We start from the raw sequence: 16,422 nt of genomic DNA, 5'->3' as shown, positions 1-16,422 counted from the left end.
GTGTATACGGAGGGCTTGTCCGTAGGGGATGGCTTAACATGTTTAGGATGGAAACTGGAGAAGTGGAGCATTGTGAGGTTATCCATGGGCTTGCAGTACAGTGAGGTGCTGAGGTGACCGTCCTTAATGGAGATGCACGTGTCCAAGAATGCAACCGATTCTGGAGAATAGTCCATGTTGAGTCTGATGGAACTTGTTGATGTCATCAAATAGTTGTTTCAGTGATTGTTCACCATGAGTCCAAAGGAAGAAAATGTCATCGATGTATAGCATCGGAGAAGGTCCTGCCCTTTAAATAAAAAATGGTTACTTGTTGATTTTAAAGAGAGTGTCGGGTACTTATTAGGATTTAACCACCAAAAGTTGCTGAACAGCAGATCGTAACACTTCACACTCTTACACATTATGAGGTGATGTTCGAAGTTAGGGGTTATTTCTCAAAGGCTGGGGGGATCCACCTCCGCTTCGTAACAATATCCTTGTCCATCTACACATCCTTACACTTCCTTGCTTCTCCCACAAGGCCTAACATGGAGTGGTAACTCGCAACGATGGATGCCTTAGATTACAGAACTGGCTGGTCACTCGAGAGGGGGTGGAGGAGATTCACCAGCCTGGGCTGGAGGGTTCAGGTATGAAGAGAGGCTGGTTAGGTTGTTTTGCTTGGAGCAGAGAAGACTGAGGGGGGATTGAGATGTACAAAATTATGAGGGAAAGAGATAGGGTGCACAATAAGAAACCTTTTCCCCTGAGTAGAGGGGTCAATAACCGAGGTGGGGGGCACAGATTTAAGGTAAGGGGCAAGAGTTTTCAAGGGGATTCTATCCAGAACATAAGAACATAAGAAATAGGAGCAGGAGTAGGCCATCTAGCCCTTCGAGCCTGCCCCGCCATTCAATAAGATCATGGCTGATCTGAAGTGGATCAGTTCCACTTTCCCGCTTTCTCCCCATAACCCTTAATTCCCCTGTCTATCAGAAACCTATCTACCCGTGACTTAAATATATTCAGCGAGGCAGCCTCCACCACTTCAACGGGCAGAGAATTCCAGAGATTCACCACCCTTTGAGTGAAGAAGTTCCTCCTCAACTCTGATCTAAAATGCCCCCCCCTTATCTTGAGGCCGTGCCCTCTAATCCTGCTGTCCTTTCTAAGTGGGAAGAATCTCTCTACCTCTACCCTATCCATCCCCTTCATTATCTTATACGTCTCTATAAGATCCCCCCTCAGCCTTCTAAACTCCAACGAGTACAGACCCAGTCTATTCAATCTCTCCTCATTAGCCAACCCCCTCATCTCCGGTATCAGCCTAGTGAACCTCCTCCGCACTCCCTCCAAGGCCAATATATCCTTCCGCAAATGCGGCGACCAAAACTGCACACAGTACTCCAGCTGGTGATGCAGAAGTACTCCACAGTACGCCAGAAGGTGGTGAGAATCTGGAACTCAGAACTCAGCACTGAAGAACCATTTAGATGATCAGTTCAAACATCAGAGCATACAAGATAGGATGGCACAGTGGTTAGCATTGCTGCCTCACAGCACCAGGGACACGGGTTCGATTCCTGGCTTGGGTCACTCTCTGCGGGCAATTTGTAAATTCTCCCCGTGTCTGTGCGGGTTTCCTCCGCGTGCTCCAGTTCCCTCCCACAGTCTGAAAGACGTGCCGGTTAGATACATTGGCCGTGCTAGATTCTCCCTCAGTGTACCCGAACAGGAGTGTGGCGACTCGGGGATTTCCACAGTAACTTCACTGCAGTGTTAACGTAAGCCTACATGTGACACTAATAAATAATGTGTCCACTGCCAACTTGGAGCAAAAGTAAAGGCTGGTGACAATTGACACACTTGCTCTCACTATTTTGGCACCTACGAAATGAGCACTACATGCTCTCACTCTGGGAAAAAATGAAGACAAAGAATGAAACCAAAAACTGGCTCATACGTTGAAATTGTTTGTTGCAGATTTGAGAGAGTGCTAGCTACAGGATTCATTCCCAAGTTGCTGGTATTAAACATTCTGGCAAACATAAACGGAACGGCTTCAGTGAGTGAGCTTGTTAATGTGTGAGGCGCAGTCACTCTTACACCTGACAGCGCCATCGGCGGAATGAGTCAGATCTCACTCTTTCTTTAAAACCTCCAGCAGGGCAAGCTGTCTGGGTCAACCAGACCAAACACGAACCCACAAACCTCAATCTGACCGTTTTTTAAACACAGCCTGCCGACTCCAACACTGCTATTTTGTGGCGTGGTATCCCACTGCCCAAAGTCATTCCACGAAAGATGGGCATAAATTTAGACACCAGATGTTCACGCAGGAACAACCCAGTCTGCTCCAGGCTCACGAGTGACAAATACTTCAGCTGCATCCCACCTAAAATTACAGCGGTCTCACTGACATAGTCATTCTCACAGAATCATACCTTACAGCTTACACCCCAGACACCACCATTACCATCCCTGGGTATGTCCTGTCCCACCAGCAGGACAGGCCCAGCAGTGGTAGCAGTGCAGAGGTACACGGTCGGGAGGGAGTTGCCCTGGGAATCCTTAACATCGATTCCAGACCCCATGAAGTCTCACGGCTTCAGGTTGTGGAGACACCGGCGTTGGACTGGACACTGTAAGAAGTCTCACAACACCAGGTTAAAGTCCAACAGGTTTATTTGATAGTAAACGCCACTAGCTTTTGGAACGCTGTTCCTTTGTCAGGTGAGTGGGGAGTTCTGACAAAAGGACTCACATTGTAATCAGTATTCTGTGTGTGTCTTTATATCCGCTGTTTATGATCAGAACTGACCTGATGAAGGAACAACGTTCCGAAAGCTAGTGACGTTTACTACCAAATAAACCTGTTGGACTTTAACCTGGTGTCGTGAGACTCCTTCCTGGGCTTACTGGGATGTTCGCTGATGATTGCACAATGTACAGCACTATTCGTGACTCCTCAGGTACTGAAGCAGTCCATGTTCAAATGCAACAAGATCTGGACAATATCCAAGCTTGAGCTGACAAGTGGCAAATAACACTTGCACCGCACAAATGCCAGGCAATGACCATCGCCAATAAGAGACACTCTAACCACCCCCCCTTAACATTCAGCGGTGTTACCATCACTAAATCCCCCACTGTCAACATCCTTGGGGTTACCATTGACCAGAAACTCAACTGGACTCACCATATATAGCAGGTCAGAAACTAGGAATACTGCGGCATGTAACTCACCTCCTGAATCCCAGAGCCTATCCATGATCTACGAGGCACAAGTCAGGAGTGTGATGGAATACTCCCCACTTGCCTGGATGGGTGCAGTTCCAACAACACTCAAGAAGCTCGACACCATCCAGGATAAAGCGGCCCACTTGATTGGCACCCCATCTACAGACACTCACTCCCTCCACCACCGACACTCAGTAGCAGCAGTGTGTACTATCTACAAGATGCACTGCAGCAATTCACCAAAGATCCTTAGACAGCACCTTCCAAACCCAAGACCACTTCCATCCAGAAGGACAAGGGCAGCAGATACCTGAGAACACCCCCACCTGCAAGTTCCCCTCCAAGCCCCTCACCATCCTGATTTGGAAATATATCACCATTCCTTCAGAGTCGCTGGGTCAAAATCCTGGAATTCCCTCCCTAATGGCACTGCGGGTCAACCCACAGCACAGGGACTGCAGTGATTCAAGAAGGCAGCTCACCACCACCTTCTCAAGGGCAATTAGGGATGGGCAATCAATGCTGGCCAGCCAGCGACACCCATGTCCCACAATAGAATACAAATAAAATTAAAACCCTACGAATTACTTTTTATTATCTTCCCCTTTGGGATGTGTGAGATTTGTGAATCCCATTGGATTCTTAGAGTAATGATGCCCACTGGATGTGTGCAGAGAGCTTGGTGGCACAATGGTTAGCACTGCTGCCTCGCGGCTCCAGGGACCCAGGTTCAATTCCGGCCTTGGGTCGCAGTCTGTGTGGAGTTTGCACATTCTCCCCGTGTCGGTGTGGGTTTCCTCCAGGTGCTCTGGTTTCCTCCCACAGCCCGATGATGTGTGGGTTAGGTGAACTGGCCGTGCTAAATTGACCCTAGCGTCAGCGAATTAGCAGGGTAAATATGTGGGGTTATAGGGATAGGGCCTGGGTGGGATTATTGTCAGTGCAGGCTCGATGGGCTGAATGGCCTCCTTCTGCCCTGTAGGGAATACTAATAGCAAAGAGAGAGGGAATAAAGAGCAACAGACCCCCTGGGAATCCCACTGATCTGCAGATATATCGGACTGGATTTGACATGGGCCCACACCCACCCAACCATGATGAGGGGAGTGGGTATATATACTGGATCAGGTGGCTATTCCACCACGTCCCACCCACACCCGAGTACAACCCCACAATCGGCCAATGAGCGAGGTGGGTGGGCGTTGAAATCAACAGGCCGCCCACCTTATTTAAATAATTTACAATTACAAACAATTTATGCCTGTGAATAGGGTGATTGATTCGATTAACACATTCCAATGCTATGATACGGTTGGCGTGAGCAGGCAGGTGGGAGTGGGGAGGCCATTCTTAAGGCTTACATGATCCAGGGTGCACTGGAAGAGGGGGGCACATCGGTCAGGGTGTGTCCTAAGATCCCAGTTGAGATCATTCGTGTGTGTGTGTGAGAGTGAGAGTGAGAGTGAGAGTGAGAGTGAGAGTGAGAGTGAGAGTGAGAGTGAGAGTGAGAGTGAGAGTGAGTGAGAGAGTGAGAGTGAGAGTGAGTGAGAGAGTGAGAGTGAGTGAGAGAGTGAGAGTGAGAATGAGAGTGAGAGTGAGAGTGAGAGTGAGAGTGAGAATGAGAGTGAGAGTGAGAGTGAGAGTGAGAGTGAGAGTGAGAGTGAGTGAGAGAGTGAGAGTGAGAGTGAGTGAGAGAGTGAGAGTGAGTGAGAGAGTGAGAGTGAGAATGAGAGTGAGAGTGAGAGTGAGAGTGAGAGTGAGAGTGAGAGTGAGAGTGAGAGTGAGAATGAGAGAGTGAGAGTATCACCAGGCAGGTGTATTCCCTTCCTGTTGGGAAACACTGCAGCAGTCACGGGCATTCAGCCTCTGATCTTCAGGTAAACGCTCCCCAAGATGGCCTTCATGACAGTGCAGAGTTGCTGAGCAGAGACTGATAGCCGAGTTCTCTACACATGAGGACGGCCTCAACCAGGATCTTGGGTTCTTGTCACACTATCTGTAACCCCCACAACTTGCTGGGCTTGCAAAATCTCACTGACTGCCCCGCTGGAGACAATACACATCTCTTTAACCTGTGCTAAACAATCTCGATAGTAGTCATGATGTGGATATGCCAGCTTTACTGTTTTACTGTTAAAGTAAACACTTTTTACTGTCTTAACCCTCTCTCTATTCACACTGTCTGCACCTGGAAAGACTTGATGACCTGTAAAGACTTGCATTCCAACCACTGCCTTGTAAATTGAGTTTGTGGTCTATATACGCCCTGTTTGTGAACACAACTCCCACTCATCTGATGAAGGAGCGACACTCCAAAAGTTAGTCCTGCCAAACAAACCCGTTGGACTTTAATCTGGTGTTGTGAGACTTCCTACTGTGCTTACCCCAATCCAACGCTGGCACCTCCACATCAGTTCTTCAGTAGAGTAAAGGCTTTGAAACTTTCTTGGAAATCCTTTCAGTCAGTCACAGGAAATTCGATCATCTTTTAAAAGTGTTGAGTGACCTCAAATGTTGCCCAATTTCACCTTTCCACTCAAGAGAACCTCATACTTTCTTACTTTAAGACAACTTTTAGAATCATAGAAACCCTACAGGACAGAAGGAGACCATTCAGCCCTTCGAGGCCCTATCCCCATAACCCCACATATTTACTCTGGTAATCCCCCTGACACTAAGGGGCAATTTATCATGGCCAATCAACATAGCTGCATAGCTTTGGACTGTGGGAGGAAACTGGAGGACAGAGTGGAGGAGATTCTAGTCTGAACTCTGACTGGAAGAAACAGCATGAATTACTCCCGTTTCCCCACAAATTCAACACTTTGGAATAAGAATGTAAGTAATTCTCTGGTGAAGCTGGACATCTGCGGAAGCTCTTTAACTGAAGTGGGATCTCATCAACCACTTTCCAACAGTTGAATCTGGGACGTAGGGGGTTCTCACACAAAGGAAGGTCCCTCAGTCTGTTGCACTGATCGGGCCCCTCAGTAAAAGCTACCCGGTTCTTTTCATAGTTTCTGGTCTTTCTCAAGTATTTATCCACTTGTCTTTTGAAAGTGGCCATTTGCCCCGCTCGCCTGGTCAGTGCAGCTCAAGAAGCTCGACACCATCCAGGACAAAGCAGCCCACTTGATTGGCACCGCATCCACCCCCAATGCACAATGGCAGCCCCGTGTACAAGATACAGTGCAGGAATTCACCAAGGTTCCTTTGACAGCACCTGTCAAAGTGCCCACGTCCAGGTGGCACCCTGGTGCTGACCACTGGGCATGCGGAAGTGCGATGGGAGTGGGGCCTATTGGGGTGGTTTGGATGACCACTATCATCTAGAGGAACATAGAGCAGCAGATACTTGAGAACATGGCGGCACGGTGGCACAGTGGTTGGCAATGCTGCCTCACAGCGCCAGGGATCCAGGTTCAATTCCAGCCTCGGATCACTGTTTGTGTGGAGTTTGCATGTTCTCCCCGTGTCTGTGTGGGTTTCCTCCGGATGGTCTGGTTTCCTCCCACAGTCCAAAGATGTGCGAGTTTGGTTGATTGGCCGTGATAAATTGACCCCAGCGTCAGGGGGACTAGCAGAGTGATGTTACAGGGATAGGGCCTGGGTGGGATTGTGGTTGGTGTGGCTCCGAATGGTCTCCTTCTGCACTGTGATTCCACTCTCTATGATTCCATGAGTCTATGATCGTCAGCTGGAAGTTCCCCTCCAAGTCACTCACCATCCTGACTTGGAACTATATCGTCTGTTCCTTCCCAGCTGCTGGTTCATAATCCTGGAATTCCCTTCCGAACTACACTGTGGGTGCACCTACACCTCAGGGACTGCAGCAGTTCAAGAAGGCAGCTCATCGCCACCTTCTCGAGGACAGTTGAAGAATCATAGAACCCTACAGTGCAGAAAGAGGCCCTTCGGCCCATCGGGTCTGCACCGAACACAATCCCACCCAGGCCCTACCCCCATATCCCTACATATTATACCCACTAATCCCTCTAACCTACGCATCCCTGGACACCAAGGGGCAATCTTATCATGGCCAATCAACCTAACCCGCACATCTTTGGACTGTGGGAGGAAACCCACGCAGACACGAGGAGAATGTGCAAACTCCACACAGACAGTGACCCGAGCCGGGAATCGATCCAGGACCCTGGAGCTGTGAAGCAGCAGTGCTAACCCACCGTGCTACTGTGCCACCCAGTTAGAGATGGGTAATAAATGCCGGCCTAGCCAGCAACACCCACATCTTATAAATTAATATTTTAAAAATGTATTTTGCTTCCCTTTGCTGTGTGCCAGACAGAATACGCGATTCCTTCGCTGGAAATGTGTCCACGCAAAACATGATTCCACAAAAATTGTATCTAATCAACATTTGTGAGCCAGCTCTGCAGAATCCTGGCTCTGCTCCTCCGGGCAAGTTCAGATTATGGTAATCAATAATTAAGACGGAAAATGTTCGTTCTAACCAGACTTTCAAACAGTCGTGTCTCATTAGCTTCTGTTTTCACCCTGGAGCCAAAGTAACCTCCGAGATCGTAAAACTAGAGTTAGATTTAGCAGTGAAATTAGGAGGTAGGTTTTCACTCGAAAGGTTGCAGATGTCTGGGGCTCCACCTCAGTCCCTGCAACAATCTCTGGGTCAGTGTGGGATGGCAAGAACGGGTTTGACAGCTTTGTTTAAGGTCAGGGCAGCATGGAACATAGTGGTGGGGTGGGGGAAAGAGGTGGTGCGTGAGCGTTGGTGCTGGTGGGGGAGAAACCAGGATGCCAGCTTCTGAGTTCTAAATTGGGGTGAGGTCAGATGCCAGGCTCAGCCCACTGCAGGGTATTTATTCCCTGTGGGGCACTGGGTCCCCATCAGCTGGCAGGGGACTCAGTTCTTGTTGGGCGTCCTTCCCCAGGACAAGGGAAAATATCCTGGGCTGGCTGAGAGTGGGGCCTAGGACCCGGACTGGCTGAGTGTGGGGCCTAGGACCTGGGCTGGCTGAGTGTGGGGCCTAGGACCTGGAGTGTGGGCTGAGAGTGGGGCCTAGGACCTGGAGTGTGGGCTGAGTGTGGGGCCTAGGACCTGGGCTGGCTGAGAGTGGGGCCTAGGACCTGGGCTGGCTGAGAGTGGGGCCTGGGACCTGGAGTGTGGGCTGAAGAAGGCCTTACGCCACGAGGAGTGGGGAGAGAATGAGAGCAGCAGCAAGAGGCAGAAGACCAAGACTTGCAACTCATATTGTGGTGGGTTCAAGGGCCGTGGTGGCTAAAGAATTGAGTGGGCATATCATTGCTGGAGACCATTGTTAGAGACAACACTCCTGGGGCTAAGGAGCCACAAGGAGAGGAAGGTCCCCCTCACTGAGAGAGACGAGGTGATCTGGGTCACATGGTAAGGGGGAATTAGCAACAGGGGCTCCACCAACTGAACACTGATACCCAGCTGATTTACAATCAGGCCAAGGGGTTTCCTGACCCTCCATCGTGGCGTGTTTTCCAACAGAAGAGGCAGTTCGCCATTGGCTGGGATGGGATCTTTGGGTTCTGCCCAAGTCAGTGGGCATTTGCTTTGCTCACTGTCCGTCAATCATAGAACTCCTACAATGTAAAAGGAGGCTATTCGGCCCATCAAGTCTGCACCAACCCTGACAGAGCATCTGATCCCCCCCTTTGCCTTATTCCCGTAACTAAAGGCATTTATCTCACCAATCTCCCCAATACACCCGTCTTGAGACACTAAGGGGCAATTTAGCCTGGCCCAATGCCCCTAACCAGCATGCCTGTCAGACTGTGGGAGGAAACCAGAGCATCCGGAGGAAACCCACGCAGACACGGGGAGAACGTGCAGACTCCCCACAGAACATAAGAACATAAGAACATAAGAAATAGGAGCAGGAGTAGGCCATCCAGCCCTTCGAGCCTGCCCCGCCATTCAATAAGATCATGGCTGATCTGTCGCTGCTCAGTTCCACTTTCCCGCTTTCTCCCCATAACCCTTAATCCCCTCTCTTATCAAAAACCCATCAACCCGCATCTTAAAAATATTTAGCGAGGCAGCCTCCACCACTTCAACAGGCAGAGAATTCCAGAGATTCACCACCCTTTGAGTGAAGAAGTTCCTCCTCAACTCCGTTCTAAACCGCCCCCCTTTTATCTTGAGGCTGTGCCCCCTAGTCCTACTGTCTTTTTTGAGCGGATCTTATACGTCTCAATGAGATCTCCCCTCATTCTTCTAAACTCTAACGAGTACAAGCCTAGTTTATTCAGCCTCTCCTCATAGCTCAACCCCCTCAACTCCGGTATCAGCCTAGTAAACCTCCTCTGCACTCCCTCCAAGGCCAAAATATCCTTGCGCAGGTGCGCCGCCCAAAACTGCACACAGTACTCCAGCTGCGGCCTCACCAATGCCCTATACAGCCGCAGCAAGACCTCCCTACTTTTATATTCAATCCCCCTCGCTATGAAGGCCAGCATCCCATTCGCCTTCCTGACCACCTGCTGCACCTGCAAGCTGGGTTTTTGCGACTCATGCACAAGGACCCCGAGGTCCCTCTGCACCGTCGCCTGCTGCAGTTTTTCGCCCCGTAAGTAATAGTCCTTCCTACCATTCTTCCTACCAAAGTGGACCACCTCACACTTGCCAACATTAAATTCCATTTGCCATTTCCTGGCCCATTCGCCCAGCCTATCTCGATCCTTCTGCAGACTCTCCACACCCTCCGCACAATTTGCCGTTCCCCCTATCTTGGTGTCATCAGCAAATTTCGACACCCTACACTCGGTTCCCTCCTCCAGATCATCTATACAAATGGTAAAAAGCTGAGGCCCCAGCACCGACCCCTGGGGCACTCCACTAGTCACCATCCGCCAATCCGAATAGCACCCGTTGACCCCCACTCTCTGCCTCCTATTTGACAACCAATCCTCTATCCACGCTAACACCCTACCCCCAACTCCATGTCCCTCGACCTTCTGCAATAACCTCTTGTGAGGCACTTTGTCAAACGCCTTCTGAAAATCTAGACAGTGACCCGAGGCCGGGAATTGAACCCGGGTCCCTGGCGCTGTGAGGCAGCAGTGCTCACCACTGGGCCACCGTGCCGTCCACACCCAACACAAATAATTTATTTCTGGGAGCTGAGCTTCTCCATCACGTTGACACAGGTTTGATGCCAGGATCCTTCGTACAGTCTGTGTGCTCGAGTCTCAGGTGACATTTTGGTGTCCGGAATGGGACTCCACAACTGGGATCGAGTCACGCTCGGCAACACGGGAAGGTACAAGGTGGTGAAGGAGTTGAATCTGATCCAGTCAGAGAGGCCTGCAAAAGTGACTGCTGCTCTCACTCAACCCCAAGTATCAGCGGGTAGTGGCCGGAGTGAAGGGGAATCGGATAGTAACAGGGAATCTTGGAATGGCCTGTGTTTAAAGCTTTATTTATTAGTGTCAAAAGTAAGCTTACATTAACACTGCAATGAAGTCACTGTGAAAATCCCTTAGTTGCCACACTCTGGCTCCTGTTCGGGTACACTGAGGGAGAATTTAGATGGCCAATGCACCTAACCAGCACATCTTTCAGACTGTGGGAGGAAATCGGAACACTCAGGGGAAACCCACGCAGACACGGGGAGAACATGCAATCTCCGAGCAGACAGTGACCCGAAGCCGGGAATCGAACCGGGGTCCCTGGTGCTGTGAGGCAGCAGTTCTAAGCACTGTGCCGTGAACGCCCGGTTGGAAGAGGCCAACCACTCTGGAACTGGGAGAAGCGACAGAAGGAAGCCAGCGGGAGGCTGCAACTGAAATGAGCCCACACTGAGGATGAGGGGGACTCACAGCTCTATCTGGCTGACCTGTCGCTCGGACTGGGTCCTATTGAAAGCACCATTTCAGAGGAGAGGCAGATATTTGTCTCGGTGTGCGTCCCCGGAAACAGCCCGTAGAGCACAGAGTCCTGCGTCACCGAGCTGCTCGGGACGAACCTCGACAAACACCACTGCACCTCGCTCCGGACCTTCTTCGCAAAGGCAGATGCCACGAGGAGGTGCGCGACCGTCTCGTCAGCCCCGCAGCCGCTTCGAGGGCAGCGTGCGGTGATGTCGAGAACTCGAGCCTGCATAAAGGATCTGACTGGAAGGTCATCAACTCGGTGAAGGACGCACTTTGGTCCGCCCGAAACTTGCTGATCTTCCAGCTGAAAGAACTGTCCTTGACCGAGTGTTGCAGACTGGCACATTCCAAGGTCCAGGACTAAGTGCTGAGGGACGCGCTGAAGCTTGGGGCAGCCGCTGCAAAGGGGCAATGGGGAAAGGCCACACTGTAAGGCCTTTTAACAGAGGCAGACCGAGGGCCCAGGAACTGCAGAACACCCTCGACCTGCGTAACTGTGTGCCAATCTGAGCACTAACGGCACACAGTAATTTATTGAGGCATGGATATAGCTTTAAGTATTGAAATGTAATGACTGTAATTTGTATAAAACTGTAAAAATGTTTTGATTCTGCACTGTTTGCAATTCAAAGCCATGTAGATTTGCAATAGTTTATTTGAGATTTTTATGAATGAAGTATATTTTTGTTCCTGTCCAAAGCCACTTCCTGACAGTGCAGTATTGTAACTCATCTCCCAATGAATTAGTCTGTCACAATTGGAGCACACCTCATTAATCTCCCCTCTCTGCTGGACAGAATGTGTTTGCTGTGAAGATTGTGTAATTTTGAAGCCTAAAGATGTTCCATTATAAAATGATAAAAATGCATTCCTCATGTTAGTGCTGAGCTTCCCGTCTCAGTGTGGACACCTTGTTTTGTTCATTTTGTAGGAATGATCTGGATTCAGGTAGCGGGGGGTACAATTTCAACATTTAAAGTTTAAAAGTTTATTTATTAGTGAGGCTTACATTAACACTGCAATGAAGTTACTATGAAACTTCCAGTCGCCCACACTTCAGCGCCTGTTCGGGTACACTGAGGGAGAATTTAGCACGGCCAATGCACTCTAACCAGCACGTCTTTTGGACTGTGAGAGGAAACCGGAGCACCCGGAGGAAACCCACGCCGACACGGGGAGAATGTGCAAGACTCCGCACAGTGACCCAAGCCGGGAATCAAACTCAAGTCCCTGGTGCTGTGAGGCCGCAGTGCTAACCACTGTGCCACCCCTCTGCATGGGGGCAGGAGTTGGCAATGTTACGGTGGAAAGATCGATCCCTTTATGAGAAACCACGCCAAATCCCCCAAAGGTGACTACCTCGCTTCCTAATCTGTTAAAAGTGTTTGGGAAGGTGTGAACTGTTCTCCATTAATGTTTGGAGGGTCAGTAACCTGACACTCAGTTTGAGTGAACAATTAACGAGTTACTTATTTAACCAACTGGGAACTTTAGCTAAACAAATAACATCAGTTAAAATAAGATACTTCTGGAATGCCGTCGAAATAAACACGAGGTCCACGCCTTGGCTACAAAAGATGGTAACTGCCAGAAACTGATCGAAGTAGACAATGAACGGAAACTTTGGACTTTTTATGAGAAGTGCGTGGGCATCGAGGTCACTGCGGACTTGGAGACGAAGGGATACATTGTGCACATCAGTGGTGGCAATGACAAGCAGGACTTCCCCACTAAGCAAGGTAAAAACAAGAACTAGAGGGCACAGCCTCAAAATATCGGGGAGTCAATTTAGAACAGAGTTGAGGAGGAACTTCTTCTCTCAGAGGGTAGTGACTCTTTGGAATTCTCTGCCCATTGAAGCAGCGGAGGCTACCTCGTTAAATGTGTTTAAGTCACAGATAGATTTCTGATCAATAAGGGGATTAAGGGTTATGGGGAGAAAGCGGGAAAGTGGAACTGATCCACTTCAGATCAGCCATGATCTTATTGAATGGCGGGGCAGGCTCGAGGGGCTAGATGGCCGACTCCTGCTCCTATTTCTTATGTTCTTATAAGGTATCTTGACTAATGGCCGTGTCCGTCTGCTGCTTAGCAAGGTGCATTCCTGTCATCGTCCTGGGAGGAGTGGTGAACGCAAACGAAAATCTGCCCATGGATGCATTGTTGACGCCCACCTCAGTGTCCTGAATTTAGTTCTTATTAAGAAAGGTGAGAAGGACATCCCTGGTCTGAAGAACAGTTCCGTGCTCTGTTGTCTTGGACCAAAGAAGGCTAGCAAAATCCACGAGATGTTTAACCTCTCCAAAGAGGGTGACTTACGCCAGTGAGGAGACCTCTGAGCAAGGAAGGTAAGAAGCCTGGAATCAAAGCTCTCAGTGTTTGGTAACTCCTCGGGTTCTGCAGCACAAAAGACTCATTTTCCTGAAGGAACATTGTATTCAAAAATTCAAGGAAGCGGCAGCAGAGACTGCAACATTTTTGGCCAAGAGAATGAAGGAGGCTAAGGAGAAATGTCAAGGGCAAATCACAAAGAGACATCGCCTTTCTTCACTGAGGGCTTCCACATCTGAATCTAGCCAAGAGTAAAAATACTGATGGAATAGGCAAAATAAACAGCTTTTGTTGAAAAAAAATATACAACCAGGTGTTTCGTCTTGAGAAAGCCTTTGGAGTTCTTCCGTTGATTCCGCTGACTGTAAAACTCTTTCTGATTTGGTACCCTTCATTAGATAGATGGAGAGTTTTCTAAAGAGATTTTTTTAGCTGGCAGGGAGCAGCTCTTACCCTCTGTAGGCGTTTAGAGGTGGCAGCTCTTTAGTAACTGTACTTGATTAAAACTTTGACCCAACCTCCTCCCCCGCACCCCCTATGCCAATACATTTCCTTGACAAGTTATCTAATGATTCTCCCACTTTTCAAGGTTGGCATAAGTCTAAAACGGAACCTTCAACTATATTTCCACCCTTAATCTCACTCCCAAAATGTACCAATTTAATTTCTTTATCTAGAACCATAGAATCTCTCCAGTGCAGAAGGAGGCTATTCAGCCCATTGAGTTTGCACTGACTTTCCGACAGAGCATCTTATCCAGGCCCTCGCCTCTGCCCTACCCCCAAAACCCCAAGTATTTACCCCGCTAATCAAGCTCCTCTTTATAATCCTGATGATCTAATCAACTTTCCTGCCCCAGGATTGGTCTGATGTTGTCAACAACAACAAATTCAAATTTGATAAGTTCCTGATGGCTGACTGTCTTCTCTAAACTGATAGGCGCTCCGAATTCAAAAGCCTACAAAGCCAGTTATCACAGCAACCCCGATGCTTGGTCCATGTTACAAATGTTGCAATCTGTGTACCCTGTGTGCCTGCATTTTGTGGAGATGCCGGCATTGGATTGGGGTAAACACCGTAAGAAGTCTCACAACACCAGGTTAAAGTCCAGCAGGTTTATTTAAGTAAGCCTACTGGACTTTAACCTGGTGTTGTGAGACTTCTTACTGTGCCTGCATTTTAAACATCCCAGCACTACACATAACCAGCTTTTAAAGGGACCACACTCCACAAATTCAACTCCACAACAGGAGATAAGCTAAACATAGCAAATATGGTTAAAATGAGGAGAACAGAGACAGGATGATGGATTGGGCAGATAGGTAGTAAATACCACTACATCAGGACATTACAATGTGTGGGCGAGGTGGATTGGCCATGCTAAATTTCCCCTTAGTGTCCCAACAGGTTAGGGGATTAGCGGGGTAAATACTTGGGGTTATGGGGATAGGGCAGAGGGGAGGGCCTGGGTAAGGTACTCTGTCGGAGAGTCAGTGCAGACTCAATGGGCCGAATAGCCTCCTTCTGCACTGTAGAGATTCTATGGTTCTAGGTAAAGAAAGTAAATTGGTACATTTTGGGAGAGAGATTAAAGGTGAAAATATAGTTGAAGGTTCCATTTTAGACTTACATCAATCTTTAAAATCATGAGATAAATTGTCAAGTGAATGTATTGGCAGTGGGGAGGTGGCGGGGGGGAGTTTGGGTCAAAGTTTTAATAACCAGGCTGTGGAACATAAAATCAGGGAGGTAAATTTAAACGTGCACATAAAGAACTGTTAATTGGGACTGAGTGATTGGCTCTCTGGAAAGGGATAGAGAAAGGTTGTCGAGAAGCTATGTACCTACTCGGTAACCTGGTTAGATGTAATATTAATCAACAAGTGTTCAGCAGATACCAGCGTATGATTCCAGTCCGTCTAATGACTAACTACCTCGGCTGGAGTTCATGGATAGATGGACCATCTCGGAGCAGAGGGTGGGCACTCCGTGCGCCCATTTCCACTGAAGGTTCAGAGTGCCCAGGCTGACATACAGCGGCATGCCCCTGGGCTGAGAGAGAGCTCTTGGCTCTTGGAAAAAGCATGATGGTTGTGGTGGAGGAGGATTATTCTGTACCTGTACTGAGGAAGTGTGTCACCTCACCCCACACGTCGTTTCCTAGGTGACCTCACCTCGTCCTCCCTTCTTCCTCCAGAACCCCAGCAAAGATTCCCATTGGCAAAGCACTCTCTTAGTCCCAGTGAAATTGATAGCCATCTAATAAGGTGGAGTAACACACCTCATTTCTGGAAGATAGGTTCCTGATGGCTGAGTGTCTTCTCTAAACTGATAGGCGCTCAGAATTCAAAAGCCTACAAAGCCAGTTACCACAGCAACCCCGATGCTTGGTCCATGTTACAAATGTTGCAATCTGTGTACCCTGTGTGCCTGCATTTTGTGGAGATGCTGGCATTGGATTGGGGTAAACACAGTAAGTAGTTAATTTTTTTTTATAACTCCTGCAGTGCAGAAGGAGGCCATTCAGTCCATTGAGTTTTGACAGAATTTCTTACCCAGGCCCTTTCCCCAGCTCTATACCCGTAACCCCACCCAGTTATATCGCTAATCCATCTAACCAACGCATCCTGGGACACTAAAAGACAACCTAGCATGACCAATCCACCTAACATTCACATCTTTGGGCTGTGGGAGGAAACTGTGTTTCTTAATATATAGAAATGACTTGGATGAAAATGTAGATGGCCGGGTTAGTAAGACGACACGTGGAACTGTGGATAGTGTAGAAGGTTGTCAAAGGATACAGCTGAATATAGAGCAGCTGCAGATATGGGTGGAGAAATGGGATAGAGTTCAATCTGGGCAAGTGTGAGATGTTGCACTTTGGGAGATCAAATGTTAAGCGTAAGTATGCAGTTAATGACAGGACTCTGAACAGCATTGAGGTACAGAGGAATCTTGGGGTTCAAGTCCATAGCTCTTTGAAAGTGG

The 16,422-nt window shown here is 48.7% G+C and overlaps 1 pseudogene; it reads left to right on the top strand.

Moving 5' to 3' along the window:
- Positions 1–13,686, top strand: part of LOC145360042 (small ribosomal subunit protein eS6-like) — a 34,482-nt pseudogene extending 20,796 nt beyond the window's left edge.
- Positions 13,687–16,422: the final 2,736 nt, after the last annotated feature.

The sequence above is a fragment of the Carcharhinus amblyrhynchos genome, chromosome 30, assembly GCF_965287045.1.
Source record: "Carcharhinus amblyrhynchos chromosome 30, sCarAmb.v2.hapA, whole genome shotgun sequence".
Lineage (NCBI taxonomy): Eukaryota > Metazoa > Chordata > Chondrichthyes > Carcharhiniformes > Carcharhinidae > Carcharhinus > Carcharhinus amblyrhynchos.
The sequence above is the reverse complement of the archived record's forward strand: the minus strand, read 5'-3'. Positions and strand labels throughout refer to the sequence as shown.